The sequence below is a fragment of the Rattus norvegicus genome, chromosome 3 (genome assembly GCF_021556685.1).
Source record: "Rattus norvegicus strain SHRSP/BbbUtx chromosome 3, alternate assembly SHRSP_T2T, whole genome shotgun sequence".
Lineage (NCBI taxonomy): Eukaryota > Metazoa > Chordata > Mammalia > Rodentia > Muridae > Rattus > Rattus norvegicus.
In genome coordinates, this window is record NC_141536.1 from 88108514 (window position 1) to 88118443 (window position 9930).

A 9930-nucleotide genomic window follows, 5' to 3' on the forward strand; every position below is an offset into this window, starting at 1 on the left:
TCATAATAATCCTCCTGTCTCAGATTCCTGAGTACTGGAATTTCAGATGTGTACAAGTATTACTTTATCCTTTCTACCCATGATTGCTCTCTCTCTCTCTCTCTCTCTCTCTCTCTCTCTCTCTCTCTCTCTCTCTTCTCCATCACTATCACCACCACCACCACCACCATCATCATATCCAAGGTCTTCTTATGTAGCCCATTGCTATGACAATCCTCCTGCTTCTGCCTTCAGAATTACAAGTTGGGTCACAAGTTTGACTCATTATAGTAAACTTTATTCCCTCTGTTTAAAAAATACATTTATCTACTGGGTGTGCGCATGTGCTCTGTGGCGGTCGGAGGACAACTTGAGGGAGTCAGTTCTCTTCTTTCACTCTGTGACTACTGGAAATTGGATTCGGACCATCAGTCTTGGTGGCAAGTTTCTTTACCTGCTGAACCAGATAACTTTAGCAACAAAATCAGGCCCTGGCAAACATGAGGGAGTATGGAAATTTAATCGCAGGAAATGGAAGAATCACACGCTTAGAGAAAAGTTTGTGGCAAGTGGCTTGAAACAGACAGGCCCTGGCAGACACACAAACTTCTAATAGTAGGGACCCTGTTGCCCTGGCACTGTCTCATAGCTCAGACACAGAGTCTTAGAAAGAGGCAGTGTGACTGATGTAATTTAATCTGTATACTTCTCAGAGCAACTAGATTCGGCAGAGTCTCAATGGCATGCTCCCAGGCAATCTGCATATCTGGAAGAAATGCACATTGGTGGCCACAACTGTGCCAAATGTCCACTTCTAGCTTCTTAGTTCACTTGGTGGAAAATGTTTGGTGAGTCCTCTCTTTAAAGAGTCACTAACCAAGCCTTCCATGCATAGTCTTTCAGAGAAGGCAAGCGTTACATGAAAAGCTTCACAGCTACCAGACTGCAGGAAAGAATGACATCCAGGGAAGATGCTAAGCTTATAAGGTGAATGCTCTTGGTTTCCTGAATTCATGATGTGCCCTTTGCAGAGCCATCTCTACGAGGCTTTCCCTAGGGAAAGCCTTAAGAACTTAATCGGCCCTTTCAACTCCAATTTCTCTGTTCCTGCCCAGGGTGATTAATGCACTGATGGCTTTGATGACAATGCCTCAGAATCCCCAGGGATCTATAATCTTGGGATGGCGTCCTAGGACAATTTGTTTCCTCGCAGGCCCCAGTGCATTTCTGTAGGCATCAACTTAACTCCGGGGAGGGTCTTTTGTAAATTTCCTGAGAGCCGAGAGTGGAGCGCCGCTGGGGCTCCCAGAGCCTTGCTCCTCTGAGTTGCTTTCCCCTTGCACTCCTCACTGCGCTCGATCCTGGAGGTTTTATTCTCTGTCATTCATTCTTCTTTGTTTTGTTTTATCTTGCTCGTAGCAGTGCTATAGATGATGGCTTCATTTCTTGGACACCATGTGGTGGCTGCAGAAACCCTCAATGGCTTTACTGTTTTGGGTAGAAATCTACCAAGAAAATAATACGGGGAAGTAACACCCCCTCCCCGACTGAGAGACACACATATGTCTGATGTTGGTGACAGAAGGGAAGAGGACAGCAGGGTAAGCATCTCATGAGCAGCAATGCACAGGGCACAGCAGCACAAGGCTGATGCATTGAAATAAGATTATTATTACAAAGAATATTTTGTTATGCAACTACCTATGAATCTTCCTGTACTTAGCTTAGCCTCCTGTGTTGTATCCTAAAGTCCATTTCCAGTGTTCCTCAACCTCTTCCTATGAGTTAGGCATTGTCCTAAGTGCTTTGCATGTGTTGGCTTGTATGATACTTGGATCAAATACAGAACAAAAGCAACTTATGGAAGGAAGGGTTCATTTTGGCTCTAATCTGAGGGTACAGACCATCATGTAGGAAATTCCTAGCTGTAGGAGTAAGGAGTAGCTGATCCCATTGCACCAGCTATCAGGAAGGAGAGAGAGAGAGAGAGAGAGAGAGAGAGAGAGAGAGAGAGAGAGAGAGAGAGAGAGAGAACTACTCAGCTCACTTACTCTTTGTTCAGCACAGGGCTCCAGCCCATGGAGTAGAGTCATCCACATTCAGGGTGGGACTTCTCTGCTCTATTAAACCTTTCTAGAAACACCCTCATAGACATAATAGACATAAACAGGGGTTTGTTTCCATGAATATTTTTCTGTCAATTTAACAATTATGAACAACCATCACAACTTATTAAAGTAGTTTTATTGCTATTCCTATTTCCAGACAAAGATGCTGAGGACCAGAGAACATGGCAGGAGGGATTTAGCTAGTCATAGGTCTAGAAAATTGAAGGGGGGCCTTGGTAACAAAGAACTTTTCTTTAGAACTCAGCCTTTTATCACTATGCTCCAGGGTATCCTGAACAGACAAGGATCATGATGTCATCATATCCTGCCCTCTGTGCCTGTCACTCAAGGGATGCCTGTTTTCTTTACAGCCTCAAGTTCTACAGTTCCCTTTCTGGTCCCCACTTTGGCCTTCTTTTGTGTCTTAGCAGTAGGTGCTTTCTCCCAGGCTCTCAGACAAGTTATTTCTGATCGAAAAGCTCTCTCCTCCTACTTTCCTCCTCCAAGACGGACGACTTTTGCTCAGTGCTCTGGTCTTTGTTTAAATGCCACATCCTTCAACCTCCAATGTGAGGTTGTCCCTTATTACTGCTCTTAAAGGGCAATGTATTTTCCTGTCACTCCATTTATTACAGTAATGATTTGCTTAATGTCTGTCACCTCTACCAGATTCTACACTCCTAAAGATTAGAAACCATGTCTTTTTAGTTGACTTACTTGTCTCTACCACTTAACACAGTGTCTGGCCCAAGGTGAGCGAATGGGAGATACTTGGGGCATAGGCAGATATGCTCACTGTAGTTTTGCCCCAATAAATGAAGACTTTGGATAGAGCAGAAAGGACAGGTTTTAGGATGACAGCATCACTGCTCCACAGATCTGGGCTACTACATCTTATAGACAGGGAATGCTGGTCAAATCGTAAAAGGAGAAACTAGGGCTTATTTTTTATTTTAGAGTAGGGGCACTATCCAAGAGAATCTTCAGAATGTTAATCTGTTATGTGTTCCTTCATTGGACCGTATGGGGGAACTGCTCAGGAAAGGGATGGCAGTGGCTAGCAAAGTAAAGAAGGCACTTTGGTGATTTGGGGCCACAGGCATTTGTTAAATGAACTGGAGGAATTTCAACAGTGTTATAGCCAAGACAACTGTGTTGGTATTTGCAGAACACACCTGGGCCATAAGTATCCTTTGAAAGAACCCAGTAGGGATTTCACATTGAGCACCAAATCCTGAGTTGCTGGGTCAGGATCATTATAATAACGTTTTACAGCACGAGTCATGTGTACAGGGTCATAGTGTGAGAAAAGGCACAAATTTTCTGTGGAGCTGGGTACTGAGTATGACATTATAGAGAGACTTTGGATGACTCTCAATTACACAGATGGAGGAGAGGGTCACACAGCAACATTTTTTTTTTTTTTTTTTTTTTTTTGCCTTGTGAAGTAAAAAATGCTTTACCTCCTCTTTCATTAACCTTTTTTTGATTTTGCTAATAGGTCACCAGAGAGGGGCTCACAAAATGATGAACCCAAATGTTCTGCCCCTGGAAATGCTAGGTCGAGATTCAATATACAATCTCGATGGCTTCATTTTTTTTGTAAGGTTGCCAGACTGTGGTCTCCAAAGTCATGAGGCCAAAGATCAAGTGCCCGTGGCTGGGTTTTGCATCGTTGGGAGCTGTGGCAGAAGCAGGAAGCTGACTTTAAATGAAAACTCATTTTCCCTGGAGTTGCTTGGCCTTCCTTTAATCCTAGCTATAACCGGCCAAGGTGAGAGCTCGTCCCTCTGCAGTGAGGCATTATTTGATATGCTCTGATGCTGGCCGAAGGTCAAGCTCAGGGCTCTATGCACCAGAGGCTAAGGCTGCACCTTGGGTGGCCCTGCTATGTGGACGCTTTTTTTGTCTTGGTCCCACTTTTACCTTTTCTCTCTTTTCCTTTAACTCATTTTCCTGGTTTGTATCTTAGACTTGCTAGTGGCAAACAGAACAGAGTTTGTTATTGACTCCCAGGTCACTTGTTTCATGGATTACTTTAGGTCAAATCCTATTAAAGTTAATGTCTCTTCGGTGGGAAATCTCTGAATAACCAAATAGGGCATCTAATCCTCAAGGAAGGACCAGCCTATGGCAAGCAGCGTTTGATAGCACGGTTTATAAGGTGCTCAGGTGGACTTTGTCTCTGGCAGTAAGACAAATGACATGACCTAAAAACCTTCCCTCTGTAAAACACCTATAAATGTTTTATAAAATATAACAAACATCTTTTTAAATGCAGAGCTCAACTCATAAAAATGTAAGGAAATCCCTAGGGCCTCCATACAAAAAGGGAACCCAAGGCATAGTGATAGATGTGAAGAGAAAATGGGTCTGCCTCGTGTGTATGTGTGTGTGTGTGTGTGTGTGTGTGTGTGTGATCTTAGTAAGAAGATTAGATTTACTGTGCCCCAGCTAGAGGGAAAGTGGGACTTGTCTGAGACCCTTCAAAGCCAAGATCCTCAAAGGAGAAAGCTAGCATCTTACAAAAGGAGATTGCTTGTTGCTTGTCTTACCCAGACGCTGGCTCAGAAAACTTAGTCTCTCCTCACCCCCATGTCAGCCTCTTCTTCCACTCCCCTCCTGCTGTAACGCGCCTCTTGGTTTATTCTTTAGAGCTCTCTCACCTGCTAAGGACTTCAACTACCAGGCGAAATAGTTAAAAGACCAAATTCTGGTTTCAACTCTGGGGATTCTGACCCAAGAAATGAGAACAAAGGGGGTAACAGATTAAAAATCTCCCTGAGCATGAGCTTATGACCCCAAATTACAAAATGCAATGCCTCTAAGCATCAGAATATGTTATTTAGGAGAACAAAGGGGAGTGCTCCGCTAACTTTGCATTTCAGAAATATAATACGTAATTTTCAATATACTATGTCCTAAATATTGCATGCAACATATGTATATTAAACATTGATTCACTGAAGACTTAAAATTTAAAGTTGACTTGGCGTCCTGCGTTTTATGTGGCAACTCTAAAAATCAGCAAGATTAGACTACCCCAGAGCCTCAGACGCTGGAGCAGTCTGGTGCACGCTTGTGAATGACATAGAGCGCCAAAGTCTAGAAGGTGACCTGGATGAGGAGGATGAGGATCCTGTGCCGGCTTCTCGGGAGATACAGGGAATCTAAGAAGACTGACTGCCATATGTGTCACAGCCTGTACCTGAAGGTCAAAGGGAGTGTGTTCAAAAGCAAGCGGATTCTCATGGAGCACATCCACAAACTGAAGGCAGACAAGGCCCGCAAGAAGCTACTGACTGACCAGGCTGAGGCTCACAAGTCTAAGACCAAGGAAGCATGGAATTGCCTGGAGGAGAGCCTCCAGGCCAAGAAGGAAGAGATCATCCAGACTTGGTCCAAGGAGGAAGAGACCAAGAAATAAAGCGTCCCTCATGTCGGTACATAGTGACCTGGCTGTGGCCTCATGTGGATCAGTCATTAAAATAAAACGAGCCTTTCAAAAAGAAGAAGAAAGTCTAGAAAACCAAAGAAAGGAAAACAACATAAAAACAATGACTGGGAAGTCCTGAGAGAAAAAAAAAAAAACAAAAACCAAATAAAGCTTCTGGCAGTAACAGAGCAATGTCTTTGAGTTAAAACGGTTGAATCTAAACTTCAGAAGTGGACTACACAGTAACTTTGATGTGTGGAGAGAGAACTCATTGATCAAGAGACAGATCTTCACACTCAGTGGATGTCTCAGAAAAGTAGAGACGGAAAAGATGTGAAATCATTTGGTCCATTGAGGATGGAAAGGCAACCTAATATATGCCCAATAATTATATATTATATTATATGCCCGATAATATTTTCAGAAGAAGGTAATAGGGTAGAAAAGAAAATAAGTGAGGAAACAATGACTCAGAATTTGTTTAGACTAAGGAAGGAAAATCACAAAGAGAACTTTTTAGCTTTGAGAAACACATTAATTTTTCTACCAAAAAAAGTAACAGCCCATATTTAGAAACATATAATGGAATTAGAGGACAACAAAGACAAGGAGGAAGTCTGGATATGAACACAGTCTTAAAAGCATAAATGAGAAGGTGGGGGAGACAAAGGGGAAGAGAAAAAGCATTTGGCACTAGAAAGACTTGTCTTTAAGACTGAGCCCCACCTCATCCAGCCACAGGGGCGCTTGACTTAGGTCTGAACCTTCCTTTCCAATCTGTAAAAGAAATATCCTCTCATTGCTAATCCTCAGAGCTTTCCAGGATGTGTAACAAAGCCTTGTTTGTTAATATGCAGTCAGCAAAAAAATAGCTATTAATATTATTGACAGACCTAATTTCCCCCTGATATTAATTCCTACCATGCCCTTCCTATGCACCCAACCTCAGGAAGATTAATATTTAGGTGGATAACACGTTGCAGATAACAAATCTACTAGAAAAACATTAAACCACCAGTTTAGGGCACCCTAACCCCTCTGCCCCTCACCAAGAGAAACAGCAGAAGCCACACCCTCTAGTAGTCTGCACCCCAGAACAGCCACAAATTGTTTCGGGGGAACTGCCACAATAATTCCCATATTGTACTCTCCCTGCCAAAATTGTTCTAAATTTCAAAAAGTAAAACAAAGCCAAATTGTCAAGGTTCCTGACTTCTGCGTAGGTCAGCTTAAGAAGTCACACTACAAGTCCCATTGCACTTTTCTCCACTGCGATTTACTTAGCACATCTAATTTCTGCTAGATAATTTTCTGTTTCCACTCTAGGTTCCAAGCTCCACAACGGGAGATCTAGTATCTGCTTCACCGTTGAACCACAGTGCTTAGCTAATGGCCCAGACTAGAACGTTGAAAGGTTATTCTCTCCACCGGTAAAGAAACAAGACTCCAGGAATAGTATTTACCCCACATGTGAGGTTGGCATAGATAACGATGTTTTCCTAGAGCTGAAAAGGAAGCTAGAGATGTGTCATCTTCCCATGGCTTTTCCAGAGGGAACTAAGGAGGTCCTTAATTTGACTCAACTTCCTGGGCTTTTATGGTGTAGGAATGAGATTTGAACACAGTACAGCCTGTTACCAAAGTAATGCCTCACTTTTATCATGTTGCCTCCATGAACAAGACAGTGGGCAGAGATGTAAAGTAAAATAGAGCAAATATCAGATGATTCCACGCAGGAAAATATCCAGAAGAGGTAATTTTATACAGTCAGAGAGGTGACTGGAAGCCAGAGGAGACGAGGGATGAAGAGTTACTGCCTTATGGTTCAATTTTATTATTATTATTATTGTTATTATTATTATTATTATTATTATTATTGGAGATTGGTGGGAAAATTCTAGAAATAGTGGTATGGTCGCACAAGTTTGTGAGTATATAAAATATACAATTAAGCTTGCAATTTTATGTTGCACATACACATTTACAACTTAAAAGAAAAAAAAAACCCTCATGGCTGTAGTCAATGTCTTAATCTTACCTTTCTAGGCAATGTGTAGAATGGGACAAAGTAATGTACAGTAAAGAAAAAAGACATCACCAGGAAGTTATAAACAGCAAGCAGAGACAGCTGTGGAATAGAGAGCCACTGGCTTAAAAGTGACAGGTTTCTATTATAACCCATAATTTCTCAGCAGAGTAAAATCTCTGAGCTGCTACTAGAAAAAAAAAAAAAGACAGCTCTATAAGCTACTTAACTTTTCTGGATAGGAAATAAAATAACTATTAAAACCATAAAAGATACCATACGGCATTCAAGAAAGGGGGAGGGGGGAAGAGATCATTTCCACGGTTGTTTCTTCAACGAACAATTAGTTCTCTATTCTCCTATGGATACGAAATAATAAAGTGCCATTAAGAACAAGAATCTCAAAAGTGCCAGGAAGATGTATCTGAAACAGAAATAAAGTTGAAAGATAAATAAAATAAGCATTCCTTTGCTATATTTGGTGGAGTCCTGCAGAGAAAAAAATTCCAGCTAGGCAGCATTGAGACATAGTTTATTAATGCAGTTTCCCCCACAGCAGGACACAGAAAGAGAAACTGGTAAAACAGCCGCATTAAAAAATTATGACTCTTACATCGGATCTTTATGAATACACAGAAAAGAAACTCCTCCTGAGCCATCCTTGAGCCCCGTGAAAGTAGAGATGCGAAGAGTTATTGTTCTGTTTTTTTTTTGTTTTGTTTTGTTTTAAGCCACAGCATTATTTACTCACACATGCTTAGAGCAGACTAAAAGTTACCTCCTACATTCAGAAGTGTTTATGAGAAGACCCTGTGGAAGATGCTGACTGGCTGGTTCTCTCATCTACATCTTGAATCTTCATTCATCCCTTTAAGTCTTTTCTGCCTACAACACTGAGATCCACGTGTGTTCCCTTTGGGGGAAAAGGCAGTGGGCTATAAACTGGTTGTAAATGGAATTTTCCCAGAGCACAGTGAGGAGCTAAGCCAATGGTTTGTGTTGCACCTCTCCGATCGATTAAGAAACCACTGTAGAGGGAGAAGACAGAGCACCACCACATAAAGAGCCAAAGGTGTGTGACAAGTACTGTTTGATGAGACTTTTGTTTCATTTGCGTGGGCGCGCGCACTCGTGTGCATGTGCCTGCCCATCTGTCTGTCTGCCCCAGGTCACACTGTAAAGTATCTAATCCTGTGATTCTGGAAGCTAACAGCCTCATCAATCATCTTCTTCCATGTAGGAGAACCGGAGCCAGAGAGAGGAGATGGCCGACTTTTCACAAGGGGAGCCAGGAGCCTGGATCCTTTCACACCCAGAATCCTTTCCATTCAACTCTATTCATCAAAATATGCTTGGAGGCGATTTGTGTCTGTGGATATGGGGCGTCAGCTTGACAGGATCTAGAGTCATGCAGGACACAAACTCCAGCGTCGTGTTTGTCGAGTGGTTTCCAGGTTTGGTAGAAGAAGGGAGATCCGCCCTCAGTGTGGGCAGCATGGTTCTACCGGCTGAGATCAGGAGAGTGGACTCTGTTAAGATGTATCTCTCTCTACTTCCCGGCTGCCTATGCACTGTGACCAGCTGTGTTACACCCCTGCTGCTGACTTCTCTGCCAGGACACCCTGCCATCTAAGACTGTGGGTCCAAATAAACCCTCCCTCTCTTAAGTTGCCTGTGGTAACAGAGTTTTTATGTTACCTCAGCAGCTGATGGGAGCAATTCTGGGGGCTTTCCTTCCTCCCTCTCTTTCATTCCTTTTGTCTTTCTGTTATTTGGGATCAGTCGTTGTGTTGGGGTGAAGCAGGCCTATAGAGGGGCAGAGTAGCACCCACCCTCAGATGATCCATGGCTCATAAACAGCTTCTGGTATTAGAGGAGCCTGCGAAATGCCACAGCTGATTCTCCCTGAACCTGACAGGCCACATGAAAAACAGAACTACAGTCTCCCTGTGAGAAAGAGGGAGGTACCTATGCTGACTTTACCAGACATCCTCAAAAACAGATGCCCTAGTGAGGCAACAGTGAACTCTAGGTATTTCCTACCAGACTCATGCACTCCTCTAGCCTGTAGAAAGTGTTCTTATAACCACAGTGAAAAGGCTGGATCATGGGAGGATCTTGCCTGGTATTCAAGGTGTCTTGGGCTTTGACTTAGCCAAGAAATGACATGCCACTTTAATAAATCCCCACTGTGGTTCCTGTGTGTCAGGTACTCCTCTGAGAGTCTCGTCAATATTTACTCATTTAGCTCACACTGCCTGCCTCTGGGTTTCAGAGGTCTTTCCTAGCTACAGTTGTAGTTAGAAGGCTGAGAAGTGTCAAGATGTGCTAAAATCATTTGCTTTTCTTTCCGATTTGAAGACAGGAGGGTGAACATACTT

At 42.8% G+C, this 9930-nt stretch overlaps 1 pseudogene; it reads left to right on the top strand.

Moving 5' to 3' along the window:
- Positions 1–5208: 5208 nt before the first annotated feature.
- Positions 5209–5514, top strand: LOC147995606 (large ribosomal subunit protein eL19 pseudogene; annotated as a pseudogene).
- Positions 5515–9930: the final 4416 nt, after the last annotated feature.